This window comes from Mesocricetus auratus, unplaced genomic scaffold, assembly GCF_017639785.1.
Source record: "Mesocricetus auratus isolate SY011 unplaced genomic scaffold, BCM_Maur_2.0 Super-Scaffold_100010, whole genome shotgun sequence".
In the NCBI taxonomy this organism is placed as follows: Eukaryota; Metazoa; Chordata; class Mammalia; order Rodentia; family Cricetidae; genus Mesocricetus; species Mesocricetus auratus.
In genome coordinates this window covers 31,382,157-31,409,593 of record NW_024429194.1, presented here as the reverse complement: position 1 = coordinate 31,409,593, position 27,437 = coordinate 31,382,157, and the positions used below count along the sequence as shown (strand labels likewise).

Here is a 27,437-nt window from a genome sequence, read left to right as displayed (position 1 = left end):
TAATATTTAAAACTTTCCCTCAGCAAGGCAGAGCCATAATTACATTTGTAAAAAGTCGGCTGTGTTTGGTGACTGGAACTATTTTCTAAATGTAGTGACAAAAATTAACTACATATTCCTTTTGCAAGGTGCTTCCCCTACCCCCTGGCCCCTGCCCCCTGCACCCCCTTTTTCAATTTATGAAGACCTTAAGGTTCTGAAGCTAACCCGAATCCTGTCATGTGTGAATACTGATGCAGCTTATAAGAAGCCATTTAAGCAGATACATACAAAGAAAAACTCGTGTACACTATAAAGAGCACTCAAATTGTTCCATCTAACCACAGGGAAGAGCAAATCGTCCTCCAAGTACGAAGTTGCTTAAAGACAGAGACTTGAGAACTAAATTTGAAGCTGACATCTTGACAGCCTCATGACCTAGTTTCAGACACAGAGCTACGGAAGAGTGACAAACGAGGCAAAGGGAGGAGAGGTAGGCTGCAGGAGCCAGGGGTGAGCTGGCAATGAGGAGCAGAGAAGGTATCAACACAATGAAAAATATGATACTGAGCCAGAACAGCATAGCCAGACTGGCCATCTAAAAAGCCAATGGATGAGGAGCATATCAAATGAATACTGTAAATGATATTAGATATTACTGTGATGATAAATATTTTTTGATGAGAGGCTGATCATATTTCTGTCTATTAAATTAATAACTGTTACCACTAATACTGATTGCCAACTTGACAGGATCTGGAATCACCTAGAGACATGTCTTTGGGCATGTCTGCAGAGGATTTCCAAGATTCGATTAATTGAGGTGAAAAGACACTCCTTAAATCTGGGTGACACCATTGTATGGGCGAGGATCCTGAACTGAATTAAAAAGGAGACACTGGGCTGGGCATCAGCAATCCATCTCTTGTGCCTTCTGGTTATGGGTGTGATGTGACTAGCAGCTCAATCCCTAATCAGCATGACTTCCTTCACAGGATGGACTGTACCCTCAAGCCATCAGCCTCAAACTATGTACTCTCAAAACTGTGAGCCAAAATAAACTCTTCCTTCTTCAAGATGCTTTTGTCAGCTATTTTTTGACAGCTACAAGAAAATTAACCAATACAAAAACCCATTAAAGACATATAAAGGGCAGATGAGTTTTGTGTTTTCCCTCACTGTCAAACATCAGGCACTACAGATAGCTGAAGATTTCATTTCTGTGTCCGTGTGTGTTTGTGTGTGTGTGTGTGTGTGTTTGTGTGTGTGTGTGTGTGTATGTGTGTGTGTAGACACCACTGGAGCAGATGAACTTTTAGGAAATGACTCTGACTCTATGGTCATCAGATCTTAAATCCATAGCTTTCTTTCAACAAGAAAACAATCTCAAATTGGCCTCCTTAATCTCAGTGTCTGTGCTTTTAAGAGATTTTAAAAAATCACTGGGCCCTAAGCAAAGCAAACAAAACAAACACGCAAACACACTCGTGTATACAGAATTGTGAATAGTGTTTAAATATGTGATCTTTCTATTATTAAACACACTCGTGTATATAGAATTGTGAGTAGTGTTTAAATATGTGATCTTTCTATTATTAAACACACTCGTGTATATAGAATTGTGAGTAGTGTTTAAATATGTGATCTTTCTATTATTAAACACACTCGTGTATATAGAATTGTGAGTAGTGTTTAAATATGTGATCTTTCTATTATTAAACACACTCGTGTATACAGAATTGTGAATAGTGTTTAAATATGTGATCTTTCTATTATTAAACACACTCGTGTATATAGAATTGTGAGTAGTGTTTAAATATGTGATCTTTCTATTATTAAACACACTCGTGTATACAGAATTGTGAATAGTGTTTAAATATGTGATCTTTCTATTATTAAACACACTCGTGTATATAGAATTGTGAGTAGTGTTTAAATATGTGATCTTTCTATTATTAAACACACTCGTGTATATAGAATTGTGAGTAGTGTTTAAATATGTGATCTTTCTATTATTAAACACACTCGTGTATATAGAATTGTGAGTAGTGTTTAAATATGTGATCTTTCTATTATTAAACACACTCGTGTATATAGAATTGTGAATAGTGTTTAAATATGTGATCTTTCTATTATTAAACACACTCATGTATATAGAATTGTGAATAGTGTTTAAATATGTGATCTTTCTATTATTAAACACACTCGTGTATACAGAATTGTGAGTAGTGTTTAAATATGTGATCTTTCTATTATTAAACTTTCTCTTTCATAGATTCCCAGCTTGGGTTATTGGGAATATGGAGGGAATTAGTATTTTTAGAATGTCTAGACAATTTTGCTACAGACTTTTCTGGGACTACATTTCTAAATAGTCCACGGTTTTGATATTTGTGACATTCATATATGAACTTCAAAAATCAGATTTTCCTGCCTCTATTTCATAGTTACTTCAGCTATTCTCCTGGAAAGAGAGTATGGGGCTTAAAGGTGGTTGTCAAAAGCCTGAATAGCAGCACCTCCCTCACAGAACATGGTGACATTTGAAGTTCCCTTTAGGATGGCAGTAGAGTCAATTGGCTGTCTCCCTCCATGGATCTAATTACTTCTAACAGACACAGATACACCGTAGTCCTGCTGGGAGAAAGCAATTCCCTTTTGAAATTCCTTGATTATTTATTTTATTATTTATTTTACATTAGAAACTTGATGTAGGGGGTGGTAGGGCATGCCTTTGATCCCAGTACTTGGGAAGCAGATGCAGGTGGATCTCTTATGAGTCTGAGGCCAGCCTGGTCTATATAGTAAGTTCCAGGACAACCGGGGATATTTAGAGAGACCCTGTCTCAATAAAATAAAAAAATAACAGCAGCTGGACTATAAGAAAGACAAGAGTAAGCCTAGGGGTGACCTCACCACAGTAGTGCACATCTGAACATTAGCCACGTAACAGTACGGTCCAAGGAGGCAGGGGGAGTGAACAGAAATGCTCGTGGTACGGTGTGGAGTTGGTCTACAATCCTAGCCTGGTGCAGCTATGCCACAGCATGGAAGAGGATGCATGAATGGTCCCTCTCCTGGACACATCAATATCTCCAACTGCAGATAGGAATGGAGATGTTCTTAAGAGACACTTGTGCCCCGCCCTTCAGCTATTTGACTATTAAAACAATAGCCCCCAAGGAATTGGAATTTCCCCTAGAGTCCTAGGCTAGGAAAAGGAAAAGGCTGGGCCTTCATGCCAGCCAGAGGGGAAGCATGTCTCCAAGATGAGATTACACAGTTCTGACAGCTTGTCAGACCACCTTGCAGGAGAGACTAGAACTGAGACAATGGTGATGGGTGGAGCCACACCTTGGCTGGGACTGCCTAGCTATGCATACCTCTCGTTCTATATTTGGACCTGAGCCTCACTTCCGGATGCTGATGACAGAAACAGTGGGGGGAAGATTGGACCTCTTTGGGCCTCATTCTAAAGGAGGACATGGAATAAATCTCCTTTTTCTGCTTTTCTCTAATACTTGTTTCACATGGTGGCTGAGCCAGGCTTCTTAGGGCCACCAGGGCCCAGAACCTGACACTAACCACTCCAGTGCTGCAAGGCAACCAAAGGCATGTCCTGCCTCAAAGGTCAAAGAATTAGCAGTGGGTATTGTACCTTCTAGGACAGCTAGACCCAGGATTAACATACAGATTCTATAAACAAACCAGGGGGAGCTCAGAAACATTAAAGCAATGGAGACTGTCTCCTACATAACCAGGGCAAGTGTTAACGTCAATGAAAATGGGAATGAAGTCAGTGTATCTCACTCATATTCCCAAATAAAAAACAGACAGTAGCACCTGCATTGTTTTTCCTTGCTAGTTTTCACACAAAACCGCTCAGCTGGGAAATCTGATGGCATCGCTGCTCTGAGTGTCCTCCGAATGTCAACTGCTTTGTTGATAGTCTCCAGGTCATGCCTGCCTCTGAGATGAAGTTTTCAAGCTATGCTGGAATTTAGTATTAAAAAATATCTATATATATATGCCTCCCCCGGATCCAATGTCACCTGATAGGCCGTCCTTATTACCCAAGGGCCTGTTCTGCGGTTATGTTTTTCTTGCTCCTTCGACAAGGTGAGGAAGAGCAGAGGGCTTTGGTATTTGGTGACTGTGAAATATTACATGTGGGTTTCATCATGGAGTCCCAGCCCTGGCCTTTCTACATCCCAGCTTCTATAAGGCAGCATCCCAATGGACTGTGCCCAGTGCTTACCTGCAAATTCCACTTAATGCGTCCCAAAGTTTTCTCCTCTGAAATGAACGGAGATTTCGTTTAAATACGTCTCAAGCTCAAGGTTGAAGATAAAGTTTGTCCTATCAAAAAATGAAGCCCTGGCTGAGGTTTACATTCTCACCAAAGATTTGGCATGTTTTCTCAGCCAAGAAACAGCAGTTGAGTACTTCTGGTCTCATTGGTGTCTAACCAGTGTCTGACAGAAAACAACATCACTCTGTTGCATCGGTCTGAAGATTGGCTTGAGAAACACAGGAGCGAAGGGTTGTGGCTATGCTCCATAAAACTTCATTAACAAAATCAGGCTACTGGGTCATAGGTTATCATTGATGTGGTCATGTTCTAGGACGTCATGTTGTGTGCCAGATGATTTTGCTGTACTGTGGTTTTCACAATAGTAGTTCTTTGAACTGATAGATGCTGTGTGAGCAGAGAAAAAATAAGTTTCAGAATATTGGGGTATAGCCATTAGAACAGAAAAACAGCTTTTTCTGTAGGACAGAATGGGTCACTAAGTAAACAAACAAAATAAGAAATTTTAGTAAACAAAAATGACAGAAGGTACATGCCTATAATCATGTCTCAGGATGCTGAGACAGAATACCATATATGACACCAGCTTTGACTACACAGCAAGCTGAGGCCAACCTAGAGTACATGAGCCCCTGACTCAAACAAAAAACTAAACCAAACAAACAAACTAAACAGGGCCTGCTGAGATGGCTCAGTACGTAAGGGAATTTGTGCCAAGCCTCATTATCTGAGTTTAATGTCTAGGACTCACAGGGTAGAAGGAGGGAGCCAACTCTTGCAAGTTATCCTATGACCTCGACAGGCACACAAATAAATTAAAAAATGTAATTTTTTAAAAATCTTAATGAATTTTTTGAGATATATACAGACTTTGGGTCTGGTAATTTCACTGCATAGTATTCTTTATTTGTGAGTTTTTAAAAAGAAAGTCTTAATAAATTTTAAAAAATAAATAAAACTTTCCTGAGTGTTAAAGATCTCAACGGAGGAAAACAAAACAAAAATGCTTCAAAGTTAAAGTGTTAGCATTAGACATTTAAAAATAAAGATATGGTAAATTATAAATGCCCATGTACATGTCACACACAGACACACAGACACACAGACACACAGACAGACAGACACACACACACACACAGACACACATGATAAAGGGATATCCTTATGCTATACACTGAGGAGAATCTGAAGCAGTGTGTCCTCAGGTTAGAGGCAAAGCTGGATCTCTGATTGCTGGTTAAACCCATAAATTAGGGGGCTGACAGGTTCGAGGAGCCACAGACAAAAGCAAAACCCAAACAAATGGATTTTGCTCCAGTTTGCTGTGGCCTCTGTTGCTGACTTCTACCTTCAAAGCCGTAAAATCGGGAAAGAGAACTTCCTGACTTAAGCCACTGGCTTCTCATTAGCAAATATCATGTCCAAAGATAATATGTTGATTTAAACTTTAAACTTTCCTCAGGAAATATTTTTTATGGGCTCACATTTTAGCCAAGACTTTGTTTAAACAAATACACACTGGAAACATGTTAGTTTTTCGTGGTTGCTATCATGTTAGAGACACCGGTTCTTCATACAATTCACCATTTCGAATATAAGAAAATAAGTTTCATTTGAACTTGAAACTGATCAATTCCTAGGCACTTATCTGAAACTTAAAGAGCAGGAAGAACTCCCTTTGGAGTGAAGCCTGGTGGCTCTTTCGTATCATCCTGTCAGTGGAGGAAGATCCTGCCTCTGAAGCCAGTCTGACCCACAGAGTCTGAGACCAGTCTAAACTATGCAGAAAATTCCAGTCTAGCCAGGGCTAGACACCAAGACCGTGCCTCAAGAAATAAAAAATAAATAAATAAACTCCTTCAGGACCATTTTGAGTACTTTGCTGTTTACCTCCTTTTTTTCTTCTTTCTCTTAAGAATATTTAAAGTTTTAAAGTAGTAGCTTGGGGTTGGAGAGATGGCTGAGTGGTTAAGAACACTGACTGCTGTTGCAGAGGACTAGGGGTTGAATCCCAGAACCCCACAGGATCAATCACAAGTGTCTGTAACTCCGGTTTCCAGGGACCTGTCACTCTCTGCTGGCCTCTGAGAGCGTGAGGCGCACACATGGTGCATAGACCCACACGTAGGCAAAACGCCCGTGCACATAAAGTAAAAATATTTAAAGCTAGAAAGAGCAACTTATGTGAAGTATTTACATTTCAAAAATGTAATTTGTAAGTTCATATACAGTAAAAATAAAATGCCAATTTTTGATGGTCAGCCTAACTCCATATACACGTAGATTGAGTAATCATTACAATAGAGAACAATATAGGAGAATAGACATGCTGTCCCCAAAGCATCCTTCAGGAGGTACCCTCATAACCCCCCTGGCTTCACCCCTGACTCCTGGTACCCCTAATCTGCCCTCTGTCGCTAGAAGCCTTCCAAAACTAACCAAACTGCTTCCTTTACTCAGCACAATATGTTTTTGAGATCAGTCTCACCTTCCCATGTACCAACACCCCATCCTCTTATTATTGGGTAATTTCACATTTTATTGATAGACTGTAGGTTGTTTATGCATTTAGCCATTGATGGAGCTTTCCTTTTTCTCCAGTTATGGGCAAATGATAAATAGAACAGTTGTGTGCATCGACTTACAAGTTTCCATATGAACATACATTTCCATTCCTCTTGGGTAAATACCTATAAATCAGATGCCAAACCATATGGCAAGTGTACATTTTAAGTTTTTTAAGAAGCTGCAAAACAGTCTTTGAGACTAGCTACACTATTCCCAATAGGAAAGTGTGAGGGTTTTGGCTTTTAAAAACCTCAACTGTGTCTGTTATTGCCAACATCTTTCTTGACTTATTCTAGTTGGTGTGCAATGGTATCTGCTCTTTCTTACCCCTAAAATGATGTTTTTTAACCTTCTCTTCCCAGGTCTCTACTTCACACTTTTACTACAAAGTACACCTCTTCCTCTATTCCCCAGGGACGATGGACGACACTTCCTCTGTCGGTATCTTTCTTCTACCTGAATTCTTGGTAGTCCCAGGCCCACTGGAGACTTGACTCCCGTGGCAGAGGCAGCACACTAGCCTATCCCATTGGAATTTGCTGATGGAGACTCTGCCCAGGTTGGAGCAATACCTCCTTTGATCAGGGATCAGCCATGCTGATTTCGAGATGTGGGTTACTCTTTAAAGAGGAGATCTGGATGGTGTCAGCAACACAATACATCTACAAATTGGAGGACATCCCTAGGCTCGATGTCTAAAGGAGACGTACAACAAACACGGTGTATGAGAATGTGTGTTTAAAACCTATACTACGATGGTGGCACACAAGTAGTTAAAACTGAAAAAGCCAAGAATTAGGCTTGCGTCTGCATGCCTAATTCTTGAGCTGAGGTTTCTGTGAGGTATTAACAACGGTAAGAAGAGGGTATATGTTAGCTAGTTCCATGTCAACTTGACATAAGCGACACTCATTTGGGAAACAGGAACCTCAGTTGAGAAAATAACTCCACTAGATTGGTCTTTGATCAAGCTTTAGGGGCATTTTCTTGATTATTGATTGATGTGGGAGGATCCAGGCCACTGTGGGTGTGCCATCCCTAATCAGGTGGTCCTGGATGATACAAGAAAACAGCTGAGTAAGTCAGGGGGAGCAAACCAATAAAAAGCAATTCTCTTTGGCCTTTTCAGTTCCTTCCTCAAGTTCCTGTCCCGATTTTATGTGGAAGTATAAGCCAGAATAAACCATTTTCTCCCCTAGTTGCTTTGCTCATGGTGTTTTATCTCAGCAGTAGAAACTCTAACTAAGACAGGGGGTAGCTGGAGATCTCAGTGCAAGGATTTATTCTGGAAATTTCCAAGTTACTAGATGGAGGGAGGAAGGGAGGGAGGGAGGGAGGGAGGGAGGGAGGGAGGGAGGGAGGGAGGGAGGGAGGGAGGGAGGGAGGGAGGGAGGGAGAGAGAGAGAGAGAGAGAGAGAGAGAGAGAGAGAGAGAGAGAGAGAGAGAGAATATGTCAAATGTCAAAAAACCAGCCAGGAAATGACTGAATCTCTCTGAATCCAGTCCACCCTTCTCTATCCTTTCTAGATTGAATTCAGTCTTACCACCATGTTTGATGTAACTTTTCTTTTTTTCTGGTTTCTCTTTCTTCCTCACTTATAAAAACAAGTCATAGTGAGTAATTAGGTTTCTGAAGAAGAAAGCTGCTCTGGAGTTAGACATAGAAATGCTCCAGAAGTCTTGACTTGGGAGATACATGTGGTGGCACAGTGCTCAGTATGTGCACACATAAACTTGAGCGGGAAGTGTGTTTGTTGACACATAGTCAGATCTACATTTATTTAAAGTTCACAAGGACATTTTGCAGCAGAAAGTCTTCTGATTGGTTGTCATAGCTAATTTTCCATCTTCCTCTGTTTTCTACTTCTGATTAGCCAGAAATAAAACAGAGAAGAGAAACAGTAGGAAATACAACTTGGAATGACCTTATCTTAATTAAGCCTTGCCTAATTATATCTACTTAATTTTTTTAAACATTTCCCCCCCCCAAATCAGATAGTACCAAAGCTACTTTTTTTGTCAATATGGCTAGGAAACACCCACCTCACCCACTCAATTATCTCAGCAATCAATAACTCAGTTCTTCTACACTTTCCGAATTATTTGAGCCATGTAATTAATTAAAATCCAACAAACCAAAACTGCTGTATTGGTACGTGTTAAGAAATGTGTCAAAATGCTGTTTTAACTAATATCATTTTGGAGACAGAATCGCAGGCCCCGCCCTCCTCCTTGCTTTTAAAACAAGTCATGTCTGATGAAAGCGAGAGGCCATAGTGGGAAAAGTTTTACACACATGCAGGTCTCATCTCACTGTCTTAAGTAGATATGTAAGGCAGTTCTTAAATACAAAATCCCATAACCTAGACCACATTGACTGTACCCACTCACACTGGTCAGAATTATTTAGTTTTCCTACTTACCAGAGAGTATGTTTTTAATTGGCTGCATTTTTTTAAGCTCTCTATCTTCTCTGTTGTACCTGCAAGATTGGGGAAAAAAACAAATAAAAGCTTCTTTAAAGAAAATTGCATTGTTTCTCATTATGCTTCCACTGTTGGAATCTGAGTTGAAAAGTTCAGAACAGTTCCCCAGGATGATACCAAGCCCCCTTTTCTTTATCCCGTTGGTCACTTAATTACAGATATTTCTATAACTCTGTGACAAAAAGATTACAAAATAGACCCTGGGAGAAGCTAAGGCAACCACACTTTTGAAAACACTTCTAATCTTTGTGTCTTAGGTTATAGATTCACTCACTCCTCTTGTTTGTGTAAAGTTCTAATGCGTCTACTGGGTTATCAGCAGTGTTTCTCCCAGCAGCAGTAGCCTTCAAGCTCTGTAAGTCACCAGTCAACATTTACATGCTTATCAAACAACTCAAGACAGTTTCATGGCCCCATTCTCCCACTCAGTGCTCTGGATCCTAGGGTCTCTGCATAGTTTCTCAACCATAAAATGACTTCCTAAACCCTGTGCTTAGTTCTTTGAAGCTGTGGAATGTACCCCTTTCCTTCCCCCCCACTTCCATCATGTAATCTCAAGAACAGTCAGGCGACCTGTACTAAATCACACGGGGTGCGGGGGGTCCGAGATGGGGGCTATTAGCCACTGTTTATTTGTAAGCTTCTTCTGTCTTGTCTGTTTTAATGCCTGTCTTGTGTACTCCATCTTTATCTACTTCTCTACAGGTCACCGTGACAAGGTTTCAACCAAAATAAAGGTTGTTTTTCTTTATGTTGCTGTATTGAACACATTCTTGCTGAATAACGTCTGTTTTTAGTGAGAAGTAGACACCACCCAGAAGCTCATACACAGTCAGAGCTCACACACAGCCAGCCCATGACTTTGAATACATTTCATGTGAATTTTAGTCCTTTCTGTTGTTAACTAACTACCACTGCATTGTAACAGCTGTTGGGAAAGATACAATATTTATGGAGTTCTAGCAGCTATAATGAATAAGTATTAGGACTGGGCCCAACTTTTACCTCCTCATTTCCACCCAAGCCTTTGCAAAGTTGAGAATAAAACTACAGGTAAACCTACACAGAGAGTTTTCAGTAGGGTGAGGACCAGGACGCACCCTACTCAAGGAGCTCCTGGGAGGCCTGGGAGGGGCTGAGTGGAAGGGTTTTTCTGCATACAGAAGGAGGGTCTTGTTCACTGTCGCAATAAATAGTTAATAAAGAAGGTGCCCTCCAACAGATATGTAGAAAGACAGTCTTCAAGAAGATTCAGTCCTGGGGTCTGGAGAGACGGCTGCTCAGTGGTCAAAAATGCTTACTGTGCAATCATAAGAACCAGAAGTCAAATCCTAGCATAACAAGATGGGGCATCCTACAAAAATCTATTATCCTAGCTCCAAGGTGGGTGGAGACCAGAGGATTCAGAGAGGGCCCAGATTGTTACATAAAAGCATGCATATATTTCTAAGCTACAGGTCACTGTTTCTTTGTTTAGTTTTTATTTGGGCTAGTTGATGACTGAATAGCCAGCCATTCCTATTCATGACCCTCATGCTTAGGAGAAAAAAAAAACTCTTGCAAAAGGTGAGGGACTTTCTATTTGTTCCGCCTGACTTATTTAAAAGGAAGTTTTCACTCCACTCATCATATCTCAACTAGCAGCCTGTTGGTAGTGGCTCCCTTCATCCTTGCAGACAGCCTCAGCTGCAGCCCAGGAATTCAAACACAAGTGGAACTGGGAACTTGGCTTGTCTCAGTATCAATAAACTTGTCTTTATAATGAAAGACAAGACTTGCTGGCCAGACCTATAAGGAAAACATATCTGTTTTGTGTACTGCAGACCTCTGGTCCATGGACAATGTCACTGAATGAAGGCAGAGGCCCTCCGTGCCGGAAAGAAAGCCTAACATGAGCTGGCCGCCTGGTTTTACCAAGTGCTCTCAGATGCCTGCCTTCAAAAGACTGACTGGTTTTTATCCACCAGTGATTGCTGTTAGCCATGTTGAAGCCCGTGGAAGCTTTGCCAGTCACATCGCTAGGACTGGAGACCAAATCAAGACAGCATGATTGATGCTGATTTGCAGTTTACACAGAACAGGAAGAGTGCATAATTTTCCATGTGATTTTTGTAGAGAAAGACATCTGACCCTGGGTAAGTTCCTTGATCGAGGTTTATTTACTTGTGTTGGCCAGTTTCTTAGAAAGAAAGAGAGCTTGGTGTTTGTGGCAGAGTTTCATAAAAGTACTTTAAAATGGAGCAAGATGGGTGTCTCCTAAAAACAAGCCTAGATCCTTACACTACCATAACCTGTCTTTAGACTATCTTAGCAAATGTAATTGACTTGTGTAAGAGGAAAGCAATTTAGAAAAGAAATCAGAAAATCACATTAATGTATTATGAAATCTGAAGTTTAAAATGTCACTAAATCAGATACATTCTATACATTTTAGCTTAGGAACACCTCTCTTTCCTTCCCTCCTTCCTCCCCCCCCCCCTCTGTGTTTCTTATTTTACTTGTATTGTTTTGCTGAGACAGAGTTCCTTGTAGCCCAGGCTGGCCCTGGACCCACTATGTAGCCAAGGGTGCCCTTGAACTTTTGATGCTCCCGTTTCTACCTCCCAAGTGTTGGGATTACATCATGCAGTCAATATACATGGTTTTACAAGGTGTTAAGGTTGAACCCAGGGCTTGTGCATACAAGGAAGCCCTCTCCCAACCGAGTTACAATCCCAGGCCCCCGCCCCCACCCCCACACCTTATCATTTTCCCACCTCTACTTTGAGGACCTGGAGAGTCGACAGGAAAGATGGACCTTGGTAGAAAGCCTGGACTGGAGCACCATGATTCTCTCCTTCCTGCTTTACACAATCTTGACTCTAAAACTCAGCCCTCCAGTATTTCATCTCCCTTATTAGAGGCATGAAAAGCAGACAGCAGATCTCTAGTCTTTAGAGAGCCATCGTTTCATTTGGACAGCCCATCTTGTGAGCAGAAGAACTCCAGTTGGCTGGTGCTGTTGAGTGCTAAGGTGAGAGCTTGAGCCTGAGGAACTAACCCTCCTGCATTTAATTCCCAGCTCAGGATATACTCTGGGTAAACTAGAGGGAACGCTGTCAGTTGGAAGAGGGAAACAGTCCCTCCTATCCCAGGAGGCTGTTTGGAAGGCTCAGTGAAGCCATGTGGTCCCTTGCAAGCTGTTACACGATCTTGACACACGTGAGTTCTTTGGTATGTGACTTTTAAACAGGAACAAGTTACAGAGACTGCCTTAGTTCTCTTTCTCTATAATACTAGTGCTGAGACCTGGTGGTCCCCTTTGAGACACTGTTTAGAGACAGACAGGGTTTTTCTTCCTAATGAAAAAAAAATTGTCATTCCCAGGAGGCACCTGGGAGGAGCAACGAGAATCCTGTAAAACCTGTGCTGGCTCAAATACAATGCAATCGAAGTAAGAAGAGCTCAAGTTTTCCAGACAGATTTCTCACCAAGATGGTGATGCTTTCATTTCAGACCACCATCTTTCTGGACTCCACCTAAATCAATATTGACTTCTAAACCTGGTTTTAGATGGTTGCCCCCCCCAAAAAAAATAGTTCTCAGTACAATGTGAACTTGAAGCCACCCAACACCCTAAGTGAGTCATTCTCCCTCGGCCTTCTCATCTTTCTGCCCCTCTTCCCTGCTGTCTCCCATCACATTTTGAATGTTAAATTTCAGAATCTGTTGTGTAAAACAAAGGAAAGGAAAGCCAATGTCTGATTACCTGGTAAAATCCTCACACTCCCTAAGCACTGAACCCTGGCATATGTTCCTACTGGGGCATGACAATAAATCACCCAAGGACATTTCTTGCTCAACTATATGGCATGGTTTTAAAACATTCTGACTGACAAATAGCATGTGCACAGAACGGTGTACATAGCGCGAGTGACGTATTGCAAGCTGAAGACCCCTTTTCACGATCATTCACATTTGAAAACAGATCGTGACAAACTCCCCCAGAAGGCTCCCTGGGCCCTGTCATTTATTTTCTGATTTTCCATCCTAAAAACTTCAGACAAGTTGAAATATCAAAATAAACACTTGTACACACTTTTGTTCAATTCTTTGGTTATTAACATTTGCCTGCATTAGTGCTCCCCCTCCCCCATTTAACTGTTTGCAAAACATAATACCCATTTTTAAAAAGTAAATGTAAAAAAATTCTTGCATTTCCTCAGAGCAGGGACATTTTTCCGTGTCACTGTTATCACAATAGCTTCAGCAACGCAGTAATGAATCAGTAACATTGTGTAATGTCAACTCTAAATTTTCCCCAAATTGTACCATTTAAATAATTCCTTCCCTAGGGGGTATTTAAAAAAATGAAATCCTCCAAGCTCCATCCCCCACAGCAGGTCCCACTGACAAACCAAAGAAGTACACTTGACCAAAGCTCACCCTAAGGGGCCAGTGAGATTATTAGACTTACAAAACATGGCTACCCCAAAGAAACCCAGCTGCAGTATTCACCCAACATGATGGCTTCCCCACAGCCATATAGGCAATGCCCACTCAGTTAACCCCCTGCAGGCTATACACTCTCATATCACCCAAGCCCACAGGGGCTATGTGCAATTAGGGCAGAATTGCGTACATATGGCGTGGAGGAGCAGCGGGACTCTGTGGTGAGGGTTCACTGACCCTCCCTAACCTCCCTTCATTAATAATCAACAGGTCTGCTCCTGGCAGCCTTTCGCAGAGGCATAACAACTCCAATATTTACTTCATACTTTTGTCTCTGCCCAGGATCTAATCAAGGTTTCAGTATTATTTTTTGTTGTCATGTCTCTTTTGATATTCCTCATTCTGGAACAACATCTCATCTTTTAATCTGCAGGATATAAAGAACACAAATTGACTTACATAATATCGCACATCTTATTGGTGTGCAAATGTACATATGTATGTATATACGTATTATGTATGTGTGTATGTATGTATGTATGTATGTATGTATGTATGTATGTATAGACAGGGTCTCATACTGTCCTGGCTGATCTTAAACTCCTTTGATGCATAGCCAAGGGTGACCTTAAACCCCTGATCCTCCTGCCTCTACTTCCTTAGTGCTGGAATTCCAGACAGGAGCCACCGTGCCTACATGCTTTACATGTATTTCCAGAGCCTCTTTGTGTATTTTTATTGTGTGTTCAAGGACAAAGAAACACTAATCCTCAAGTTATTGTCTTGTTCTTGGTTGGCTATCAAGAGCCCTATTTGAAGATTTCTTTTCAATTAAATGTTATCTGTAAGGTTTCTTTTTCTTTTTTCTTTTTTTTTTCTTTTTGGGACAGAATGCGGCTATGTATCCCAGGCTGATCTTAAATTCCTTATCCTCCTGCCTCTGCCTCCCTAGTGCATACCTATTCAACTTCTATTTCTATTTATTCATTTATTTATTTATTTATTTATTTATTTATTTATGACTTTTTTGAACAACTCTGGCTGTCCTGGAACTTTCTCTGTAGAGCAGGCTGACCTCAAACTCACAGAGATCCATCTGCCTGCCTCAGTCTCCCGGGTGCTGGGATTAAAGGTATGTGCCACCGCTGCCCAGCTCAGCTTCTATTTTTAAATAATCCAAACTCTGGAAAGAGCTCAGTTAGCTGCTTAATTCAGTTTGAGTCGCTATAGTAAAGTACTTGTCACTAGGCAGCTTATAAAGAGCAGATATTTCTTGCAGCTCCTGAGCCTGGTGGTCTTAAGATCGGGGCTAGCATGGTCAATACTCAAGCTTAGGTGAGAGACTACTTCCCTGTGACAGACTGCTGACAACATGCTACATCCTCGGGTGGCTGATGCAGGGTACCCGAACTCCCTGTGACCTCTCATAAAGGCTTTTGTACCTTGTACAAACTGTAACAGGTAAACAAAAAGATGCTCAGTTTCAATTGCTAGTGATCAGGGAAAAGAAACCATGGTGAGATACTACCCCGTAGTTGTTAAAATGTGAAGCATTAAAAACATTTAAAACCACTTTCTATTTAAAAAAAAAAGGAACAGAAAACATTCACTTGAAGGTTTGAAACAGCAATCAAAACATGTATGTAGATTAGATTTAGGCTGAGTGTTCCTGGTTTATAGATCTCCCACAAAGAAATTATGCTAAATTAGAGGCAGCTCACACCTAGACGCCTTAATATCTAAGACTCTGCTGGGAAACAGGGTCAAAGACATAATTCAAATAAAGTCATCGTCAGTGAAAGTTCACCACCATTACTTATTCTGTTAGACAAAATTGCTGTTAATTTCCCCTGGAATCTAGCAAGAAACAAAACTGATAGTAACCAGCTGTACCTTCAGATGTACACTATCAAATTAAAAGGAAAATGTAGCACACAAATTAGGTAAAAGAATTTCCCACTGTGGGTAAGAGCTACGAGGCCAAATTGAGATATGGTCTTGGCCTAATTTTCAACTGAAATTCAAAGTGCTTCATTCCCCCGAAGTCATCTCCCTCCAAAGCCTTCTCCTTGCAGCTCAGAGTTCCCTTTAGCACAAATACTGTACAATTGGCTGCATGAGTTCAATATTCAACAGCTATAATTAGGACAGGGAGAAAGCAATGAAGGCAAATTCCTCACAAAGTGAAAAACTACAGCTGAATTCATTTTACTTAGCAGCAATTAAAACACATTTGTGAATTTATAAATATTTTGCAGCGTGGTTCTACAAGTGTTTCTAATTTGAGCAATGACAGGTGTTTGTTGTTTAAAATAAATAGCAATCCTGGGGTCTTTTACTCAGGATTCAAAATATGTCTGTGAGGAAAGCCTGAATTGAATGCCTGCTAAATTTTCTTCCGAGATGAGAAATGCTTATTGAGTGTGTGCATATGTCAGAGTCACTCATGAAGAAGCACCTACTATGTGCCAGGTGTTAGTGCACCTACTTGCTTTTAATCTTCCAAACATTCCGAGGCTTACATCTTAGTAACACCATTCGATGGGTGAGAAAACCGAGCTCAGAAGGATAGAAGAGGAGCCTGTGCGATGGCTCAGAGGATAAAGACACTTGCTGCCAAGTCAGATGACCTGAGTTTGATCCCCAGGACCCTCATAGTGGAAGGACAAACCAACTGCTGCAAAGTCTTTTATGATCACCACAAGCATGCTGTGACATACCTGTACACACACACACACACACACACACACACACACAAAGAGAGAGGGAGAGAGAGAGACACAGAGAGACAGAGAGAGATGTAGCAAATGGCATAATGTCAGTAAGTGATTGTAGTACAGTTTATACCTAGACCTGAGTCGTCTTGAGATGCTAGCTGGTAATCACAATCTCTGTCTCTCCCAAGCATGGCTCAGGCAAGCCCCTGCAGGATGGCTTGCCACAGCACAGCATGTCAGCCTTGCCTGCAGCTTGGATGTGAGAGACATGGTTTACACAGGCCAGAGCTCCGATACATTCCTGGGTTCATTTTAGAAGACAATTGAAAGATTGAATCCTAAGTGGGTTAGTTTTTCAGTGACTGTGACACAACTGAGAAATTGTTTAAAGCAATTATGTGGGCTCATGGCTTCATAGGTGTTAGCCTGTGGTCACGTGGCTCTGTAATGAGCCAGAACATTGTGGTGAGGAGACTATGGCAGAGCAAAGTTTCCCCACCTCAGTGGCTGCTGGGAAGCAGACGGTGAGAGAAAAGAAGAAAGGACAAAGTGACCTGGTTCCTCCAAATATCACCTACCTTCAGGTTTCTATCACTTCCCAATAATGCCATCAATGATGACACCATTGACAGATAAAGCCAACCAAGTCAGAGTCCTCATGATCCAATCACTTCCTTAAAGTCCTATTAGCTGGCAACTTCAAAACATGAACTCCCTAGGACACTGATTTTCAATCTTCCCACTGCTGCAACCCTTTACATTTCTGTTCCTCAGGCAGTGACCCCCAACCATAAAATTATTTCCATTGCTACTTCATAACTTTAATTATGCTACCATTAGGAATAGTCATATGTGTCTGGTTTTTTTTTTTTGATGGTCTTAGGCAACCCCTGTGAAAGGGTCATTCAACACCCAGGGGTCACGCCCCACATGTTGATAACCACTGCCCTGGAGAGCTATTTCAAATCACAACAGACAGTTTGCACTCATACCCATCCCTGCCACTTTGTAGTTCATGAACTTGGTTGGTAGTAGTTCCCGCAGGTACACAAAACCTCAGCACCTTCTCTACATGATGAGAATGATCAGAGTGTCTACCCCATAGACTGCAGTGAGGCTAAAATTTAAAAAATTACTATAATTCAGCAGTGTGACAGCCAGGTCCACATCATGAAACATAGAAAGAAAGAAAGAAAGAAAGAAAGAAAGAAAGAAAGAAAGAAAGAAAGAAAGAAAGAAAGAAAGAAAGAAAGAAAGAGAACTTTGATGCAGGAGAGATGGCTCAGGGGATAAGAGCAATAGCTGCTCTTTAGAGAACCTGAATTTGGTTCCCAACACACATATAGTAACTCACAACTACCTGTAAGGGAAAGTTCTAGGGAATCAAACTCCCTCTGTGAGCACCAGGCATGAGTGTGGTACACATACATATATACAGGCACTCATAATTTTTAAAAAATAATCATTAAATAATCTTGATTAGCATGATACTGTTCAATTGTCAAGGACTTTTGGCAAGTTCTATTCGTCTTTGAAGAATTGTTGGAAGGGCTGGTGAGACAGTTCAGTGGCAAAGTGTGTTGTATGCTTGAAGAATTAGCACACACACACACACACACACACACACACACACACACAAGCATCTCTGAAGCTGTGCTAAGCACATCACAGAAGACATAGGTATTCCAGTGTTCTTACTACGAGATGCAGGGTAGAACAGGAAGATTCCTAGAAACTTGAAGGGCAGTCAACCTGGTATATGCAATGTCAACACATACTCAAACACTCACACACAAATTTTTAAGTAGTTTCTGCATCAGCGTCCCATCTCTCAAGATGCTCTGTGAATGTACATCTAATACAGTGTTTATCAAATTATGTAAGATATTCAAGTCAATTCTCTGGTTTGGTTTGCTGGGGTTTTTGTTTGTTTGTTTGTTTGTTTGTTTGTTTGTTTTACTGTTGCCCTGCTTAGACTGTGTGCTGGCAGAAGGCAGGGACCCCTGAGGTCTTCTGGGAGTGTTGTTTCTCATCCTAGACTGTTGACTTGGGACTTACATTAGCAAAGCATCTCTATCAGCAAGACTTCCTGGCAAACCTCAGAGTGAAGCAGCTATCTGTCAGGCTTGTGGGACATACTTGTCTCTCTCACCACTATGGACATCACTGTAATCTCCATCCAGCTATGGAAAGAACACTGAGTATCAATATCACACACTACTCCTAGGTCCTTTGTTCAAACCTAACATTAAATTTATTTCATTAACTTCTTATGTGCATTGGTGTTTTGCTTGCATGTATGAGAATGTCTGAACTGGAGTTATAGAGAGTTGTCAAGAGTTACCATTATGTGGGTACTGGGAATTGAACCCTGCTCAACCAGGTTTCTTTAGAAGAGCATCCAGTGCTCTTAACCACTGAACCATGTCTCCAGCCCTATACCCCTAAGTTCTTAACAATTGCTGCACTTATTAGTCAACTTCTAATAACAACAAAATCAATAAAACTGTGAAATTAACATAAGCTTCAACTGATCAAATGTTGTATTTGTCCTTTAATATACATGGTTTCCTACATATTCAGAGAACTCTTCCATCTGCTGTTGCTCTCCAACCACAGGCACAGCTAGAGAATTTTCTTGGAGGAATAAGGAATGTTCTTCGGTCAGTACAGTTAATTTGGGTACAGAATATACTTACAGGAGCAGCCCCCAGAGTCCTGCACATGCAAACAGTAGATTAGAAATAACAAGCTGATTGAAAAGATGAAGAGCATAATCTTTCAGTTCTATCATTCTGCCCCCTCCTTGGAACTCTGGTGTCTGATATTTATAAACAAAAAGGCATAGTGTGAGCTTTGAGTTTATCCATTAAGTGTACACCTAAATTCCTATATCAAATGCCTAACTGAAATTTAACAACAATATGATATTGAAATAAATTGCTTCTATGTTGCTTTTTAAAGAGAAAGAATTGAGGAAATAGTGGTTGTTATTACTTCATCGTTATCCCTGGGGGAGGGAAATAAAACAGTATAAAGTAGTCTGTTGTGGTTGTCACATGTGTTATGAAAGCCAGGACAAGCTGCACTTACTCTTTGAGCCACAATGTCTTACAGATTCAGAAAGATCACACAGATACTTAAAACACTGGTTGCAACGATTAATTTTATGTGTCAACTTGCCTGGATAATAAGGACAGCAGATGGCTGGTAAAACATGATTTCAGGGTGTGTCTGTGACACCACTCTAGAGGAGTCTGGCATTTCAATCAGTACAGAGAGTAAAGACGGAGGGTGGGCATGGTTCAATCTGGTAAGGACTCTGATGGAACACAAGGAGGGAGGAGGAGGGCCAACTCTGTTTCTGCTTTAACTGGGATATCCATCCTCTGAGCTTGGCTGCGGGAACTCGAAGATCCCAGGCTTTCTGATGCACCAGCAATTATTTAAATAGTATTATCTGAACCAAAACTGAAAGACAAAAACCCTTGTGCCTGGGTCAAACTTACTCTGCCCCTCATCTTCCTCCATTCCCAAGGCCGCTCATTCTCTGGACAAAGATTCCTAGGCAGTTAACCTTGCCAACTCCCCTTGCGCCGCCCCCATTCACACATTCCCAGACACTGGGCACATGGCCATTAATACTGGGAGCTCTCCAAGTCTGTGAGTTGAGTCAAACACTGAGCACCAACAGCATAGGTATACAGCAAGTGCCAAGTAGACTCAAAATGAAATGCATGAATTAAGCCACGATGGTATGGTAGTGTTCCATGTGCTCAGTTTTCCTCTGGGCTGGATGAGCAGTGGAGGAAGGGGGATGAGTGGGTATCAGGGACTGGGTATCAGGGACACAGCAAAGAAGTCAAGGAAATGTTAATAAGGGATGTGCAGGGCTCCTTTATGCTACTTTACTCCTTTACTGCTTAATCTTCCCAGGTGAGATCATGAATCTCCACTCACCCCCACACCCAGTGTGTGCATGCATGCTGTGTGTGTGTGTCTGTGTATGTGTGTGTTTCCAAAAGTCTCCAGGTTCTGATGATTTTGTTGAGTTTATGTTTCTATAGCACTTAAGGTTTCATGTTTTGCAAGTCTTAATTTAGTTTTCAAGGTCCTCTGGAGAGCTCGTACATTCTCAGAAGTACATGGAACGAGACCAAGTGCCTCACCAAAAACTGCCAGCTCTCCAGTAGGGCTGAGGATGCCCTTCCTCAGTTTCCACAGTGGTACTCAAATTCCCACAGTCCTTCAGCCACCATTTTTTCAGAGGTAAAAGAGTACTTATTCTCTGGCTTCTGGTGCCATCAGAGACCTGAATCCACTCGCTTGTGCTTAATTATAGTTGAAGACCTTCAGGAAAATGACTTTAACCTTTTGAACATAATTTGAGGTGAGCCAAGGAGGGAAAGGGGTTAAATCTAAAGGGTGAGTCTTGAACCGAATTTTCCTTCTTTTTGAACTTGTGGATACTTGGTACCTGAACCTGTCAACAGAGCAGGGAGCTGGTACTCTTCAAATAGAAATTTCAGAGATCTCTAGAGACTTTCACAGTAGGCACTGACACCACCCATTGCCTCCAGAATCCCAATGACACAACCCACACTGAACTTCACGGAAGCTATAATACTCCACATGCCCACCCATCTTCTACCATCATCTCCTAACCTACCTACAGGCTGGCCTAGGGCAACCTCAAGCAAAGACTGTAGATGATTTATTATGAGCCATCATTTAAAAGGCCACTTCATCTCACATGATTATGATGGCCTGTGCTTATCTCAGCCACTTCCATACTGTTTCAAGATAACTAGACTCCCATTGTTTCATAGGATTCTGTCCCTGTATCGCTCTACAAACTCCTGCTATAGGCTCCCAGTTTCATACCATGCTCCTGTTGGCCCCCAGCCCTTCCACTCCTCCATCTGGAATTCAGTGTATTAGCCGCATTCTTGAACATCACTATGTTTTCCAGGCATGTCTTGTTTCTTCTCACCATTACCTCCAGCTAGCCATGATCTGACAACATGATTTCCCAGCAGCCCGAACAACTTCGCCATTGTCCCTCCGCACACCCTGGAGCCTGGACGTGAATCACCCTCCTCCGTGCTTCCCAACCATTCCCGCAGTTTCTCGTCCCTCCAGTTGGCACACACTTCATGGAAGCACATGTCTCAAGCAACAGCATCCACTATCCCCCTCTGTTGAGTTTATCTGCCAACGGTCCAGTCAAGGCTCCCCAGCCCCTGAAAGTGTCAGGTCCTGGACTCTGCCAAAATGTATCTTGTCCTCATTTTAACTCTTGTTTGTCATGCAGCCTGATACATCCAACAAGCTTCTCTCCACTTCATCATAGTCCTGAGTTTTCATGGTCCTAGCACCAGAGATCTCATAATCACGCATAGTGGTATGACTTCTGTGACCCTGAATTTGGGCGACGTTGTCTCTGAGTATTAGCTCTGCCACCCCAGCTCACTATTCTAGCATCCCTCCCTTTGCCGCAAGTCTTTGCTTGTCCTTTGAACTTGGAACCTATTGCTTTTCATACTCTCAGCCCCTCTAGTATCCTCAGGCCCCTAGTGCTCAACCTAGATTACTTGAGTCACACAGATTTGGGGGCTCAGGAACCCGAGAGAGGCTGGATTTTCCCAGCACATGGCACCTACAGTGGCAATCCAGATGCCATCGAGGACTATAACCACCTAAATCTTGAGTGGGATGAGACTTTTTTTCAGCTTGACACAATAATGTGTCTGGTGACAGGAGACTTTTTTCCACACTACATGGACATCTACATGATGTGGTTTGACTGTCTTTACAAAATGACAGTGTAGTCCACCCAGAACCAGTGACCAAGAACAAGAGCAAGACATTCCAGTGCCTTCTCACAGGCCATAGAGTCATGCAGTGAGTAAGAGGGTTCCCATCAATGACAGACTGCACAGGGGATGGCGTTCCTGCAAGAATGCGTGTTCCTAGTGATGTCATCCTCATCTTATTCTGTCTGAATATAATGCACTGTGTGTTTGTGCACTGATGAAATCACCTGATGACACCTCTGTCAGCATTGCCCCATCATTAAGTGATACGCAAGTGCACTGTTTGTTTGGAGGCATGTTGCCAAACCCAGGGTGTGATCAAGAGAAGGAAAATTCAGCAGGACCATTTAAAAGGAAGAATGAACATATTCCAGAGGCACTGTAGCACCTTGTAGATGAAGAAATTGATGTGCACATGGGTCCAGTAACACCTGTGTCTCTTGCTTATATAAAGTGCTAATCACTGGGTTCCTCTCCAGGTAGGAATTCAAGAACCTATTGTGTTTCTCTGCTGTGGCCCTGCCATCATTCACATCAAACTTCCAAGGTGACATTTTTGTCTACTTCAAGTCTTGAAAAAGAAAATAAAACAGTGCAGGCTCTTATTGGACTCTCTTTTTTCTTTATGAAGTTCCAGGGATTGAATCTAGGGCTCCAAGCATGGTAAGCAAGCACTCTACCAGAGTTGTAGCTCTTTATGTTTTTACATTTTTTTCTTTTTAAAATATTGATACAGATTCATGCTAAGTTGCTCAAGCTAGCCTGAAACTCACCCTGTAGCCTAGATGTACCTTTAACTCATAATCCTCCTGTCTCTGAATCTTGAGTAGCTGGAATTTCAGGCCTGTACCACCAGGCCCAGATTTTCCCAAATAGTCTTAAAAGTGACATAGTATCATTTCTGGCCAAATTCCATTGTCCAGAACTAATCTCATAGCCTCAACTACCTATAAGGGATGCTGGGAAATGTAGTCATGGGTGTTAAAGAAGGAATAGAATCACCAGGCTTCATGACTCGTTCCCATAACCACAGTGCTTTGGATACTGAGGCAGGAGGATTAATGTCTGAGCCTGAAACAAAGAAGGAAAATGGGTTTGGAAGTTAGCAGTTTCTACTAATTCCCTGCTCTGAGTGTAGCAACTTTGTGTGGTGTAAAAATGTACATAGATGTCATTAGTAGGGGAAGACTGTCCCGTAGAAAAGCACATGGGGCCATGAACTCTTTCCACAATAGAAGCCTGCTGCTCTTGGGACAGACTGGCAAAAACACAGCCTGTATCTCCAGATGTTTCGGCATAGTTCTTATTTTTATTGTTTGTTCGCTTGTTTGCTGAGGTTACTCCCAGGTGCACATACCACTGCCGTGTTGTAACCAATAGGATACTAGACTATAGGACATACACAGGAGCTTACCTGTGTGTGCATAGCTCAGCTTGGTCCATTGCTCTCCTGAGTTTTCTATGAGACTGTGTCTCAAATAGCACATGGCCCAGGAAAGGTAAGAAACATGCCATATATACCTGGATCCCCACAGCAAAGCTAAGCCAGACAAACCAAACCTAAATGAGTAGACCCCCAGCTAAGAACCAGGGATATGAGGAAGAAACAAATGCCTTGTCTTCTCTAGATCAAGAGTTCCTAGCCTTGCAGATGCTGGGACCCTTTAATACAGTTCCTCATGTTGTGGTGACCTCCAATAATAGAATTATTTTTGTTGCTACTTTGTAACTGTAATTTTGCTACTACTATGAATCATAATGTAAATATCTGATGTGCAGGATATATGATATGTGGACCCTGTGAAAAGTCATTTGATCCCCCAAAAAGGGTTACAACCCACAGGTTGAGACCCACTGCTCTAGATAGTTTGTATGCTATTTTTATATGGCAATTGCTGACATATCATTCTCTGGGATTAAAATCCAGGCAGAGCCAGGGGATAGATCTTTATTTCCCTCTCCCCGTCTCTATCCCCTCCCCACCCCCTCCCCTTCCCTCATGTTTTCCCTCCTCAATGTCTACTTCAGATGCTCCACCAAAGTGAGCCTGAGTCCAATGTGAGAACTGAGTTAAGATAGCTCGATACATCTGATTAAGAGCCATGAGCCTGAACACCCCAACAGTCAACAGTAGCATTCTTTGAGGTGTCATTAAGAGGAAATGGATCTGTGTAGCTACCGTGCTCAGCATCACAAGACCTGGGCTCCATCCTATAGTGATATATTATTTATTTTTGTTTTGTTTTTAGTCTTTTCCTTTTTTGTTTTCATCTTTATTTTTTGTGATATATTATTTGTGATTTATTAAAGCTTGACTGAGGATTCAGAAAAGCAAAATCAACCTCAAACTAGGCAGTGGTGTTACACACCTTTAATCCCAGCGATCAAAAACTAGGAGGTGGTGGTACACACCTTTAATCCTAGAACTCAAAATTAAGAGATAGATGCATTTCTGTGAGTCCAAAGCCACCCAGATCTACACAAGATTGAATCAGTCTAAAAGAGACTAATTTTATACCCAGCAATAGAGGGCTACAGAAGACAGGAGCAATTATTGTAAAGCACTCATTCTCCAGCCACAGTGAAGACTGAGCCATTCATTCTTCAGCCACTCTGAGGAGATGCAACAGTCTGAGGCTTGCTCGTGGAGAGGGGATCACCCTGAGGTAGAGGTAAGAGTCTGAGGCCCGCTACTTTGCTTCCCTGATCTTCAGGTTGAGCCCCAATATCTGTCTCTGGGTCTTTTTTTTTTTCATTTGTGTTACACCATCTCAAGTACCCTTCCCCACTGAATAAAAAGGGAAAAGAAAAGAGAGGGGTAGTGGAGGGAGGGAGAAGGTATTTAGAGATGAAGTTTCAGTAAAGACTTTCATTTCCACCTTAAAATTGTAGACTCAACATTTCCTATTAGAGAAAGGTTTACTCAAGTTTTCTCTATTTAATTAGGCACTCATGAATCATAGATCTTTCGTATAAGTGAGTCAGCCCCTCAGGGTGAGTGGTATCTTTGCTGGCAAATATTTTACAAAGAAGGCATTTGTTTCAGAAATAAACATCTAATTTGGATAAATTTTAATAGCCACCACACTTGATTCTGATGAAAATGTTTACCAGTGGTGTTTCTGCCTGGAACCATTTGTTTCTATTATTTTGACAGAAACGGAATTTGGTTGGTAGCTGTTTGGGATTTGAAATAGTTCTGTAAGCATTTTAGCTAGATGCCCAGGCAGGCGGCCACAATCGTTCTACTTCAAATAAATGGAAAGCACCGTTTTGCTATTCATTACTTCAGTGAGAAGAGTTTAACCAGGGAAAGGATTTGCAAACTACCGAATCACAAAGACCCAAAGCAAAGGGAAGCAAAAGAGTGCTCTGTAAATATTTCTACAAAAGTTTCGGCAATCTTTTCATTCTCAAAACACTTGTCTGTACAGTCAAAGAAATGAAAAAGCCAAAAGAAAAAAAATGGGATTTTTTTTCAGTGATAGCTTGGAATAACAAATACTATTAAACCATCTTGTGTGCTTCCTGAGTTACACATCCGTGGAGAACTGAAGTAGTTTTCCTGCAAACATATTAAGAAACACAGAAGTGACTTTTGCAATTATGTTATTTTTCAAATCATCAAAATTGAAAATAAGAGCAAACAACTTCTGAAGAAGCCTGGGGGTCAATCAACTAAATAAACTAAAGTCATTTAGCCAACTAGAATTGATTGGAGTGGAGCAAGACAGAATTGACTTCCCTCCAACTCCACCCACTCCACAAACTAATTAAAAAATGCATCAGCTGCATCTTCAATCAGCTGAGGAAGATAAGTGGGCTTCAAAGTAATCAGCTACACAACTGTCAAGAATAGCAAGAGAACCTCAGAGACATTCAGGAAGCTGGCTGAGAGTGACGGGTGTCAATCAGAGAGGAGTAGCCCAGAGCTTATCACTTGGGGGCACCTTCTTAGACAAGGGGGCTTAAAAGAAAGGGAACCACACACGATGGCACACACACAAACATACACACATGTTGACATGCAGCATCTCACTCAATGTCAGGCCTCCCAAAAGACTCATGTGATACAAGAGTACTAACAATGCCAGGACCGGAAGGGCTTGAAAGGATCACTGGGCCAATCTTTAAAATGTCTAGAAATTCGTAAGCTCCTATAGGCCTTAAACGGAGTAAGGAATGTCTTAGTTATTGTTCTATCTCTGTGAAGAGACAGCATGACCAAAGCAGCTCTTAATAAAAGCAAGTATTTAATTGGGGATTCACTTACAGTTTTGGAGGACTGGTGAGTCCACGATCGATCATCATGGTAGGAAGCAGATGGACAAGACACTGTTGCAGTAGTTGAGAGCTTTACACCCCTATCCTCAAGCAGCAGGCAGAGAGAAATGCTGGGCCTGGCATGTGTCACCCTCAGTGACGCATCTCCTCCAATAAAGTCACTCTTCCCAAACCTTCTCAACAGTTCTACTAACGGGGCGGGGGGGGGGGGTGACCACGACACACCAGGCATTCAGACATAGGAGCCTGTGGGAGACATTTTCATTCAAACCACCACAGGGGATTACTGGACTCCTTGACAAGGAACCTGGTCTGCAGATCAGCGAATGATTGGCGGTGATCTCCCATCCACTACCCAAAGGACCACAGTATATTTGTTCTATGGTGAGTGATGGGGTTGCCTTTCTGCACATATGTTTCTCTTATTGGTTAATGAATAAAGCACTGTTTGGCTAGTGGCCAGGCAGGAAGGATAGGTGGGGCTACCAGATGAAGAGAATTCTGGGAAGTGTAGGCAGAAAGGAGTCGCGTTGTGAGCCCAGAAAGAGAGGATGCATGAGGCAATTCTCTGGTAAGCCAAATCCATATAGAAATGCATAGGTTAGTAATTATGGGTTAATAATTAAGACAGAGCTAGCCAATGAGAAGTCCAAGCTGCCAGCCAACAGTTTCATAATTAACATAAGTCTTTGTGTGTTTATTTGGGGCTGACACAGCTGTGGGACCAGGCTGGCAGGAAAGAGTGCTCCTTACAGAAGAGGGTAATGGATAAATCACTGGGTTCTTACACTAACGCTAGAAGCACTTCCTTTCTGTGTGTGTTTGAATACCACAAATACTGGGA

The 27,437-nt window shown here is 41.7% G+C and overlaps 1 long non-coding RNA gene across 1 annotated transcript in view; it reads right to left on the bottom strand.

Moving 5' to 3' along the window:
• The window catches only part of LOC110340957, a 40,574-nt gene extending 13,591 nt beyond the window's left edge, over positions 1-26,983 (bottom strand). Inside the window, exons 1-3 of the long non-coding RNA XR_002382807.2 lie at positions 26,583-26,983; positions 9,283-9,341; positions 4,238-4,678 (exon numbers count right to left, since the gene is read on the bottom strand). This is a non-coding gene — a long non-coding RNA (uncharacterized LOC110340957). The remainder of the gene's footprint in view (positions 1-4,237; positions 4,679-9,282; positions 9,342-26,582) is intronic.
• Positions 26,984-27,437: the final 454 nt, after the last annotated feature.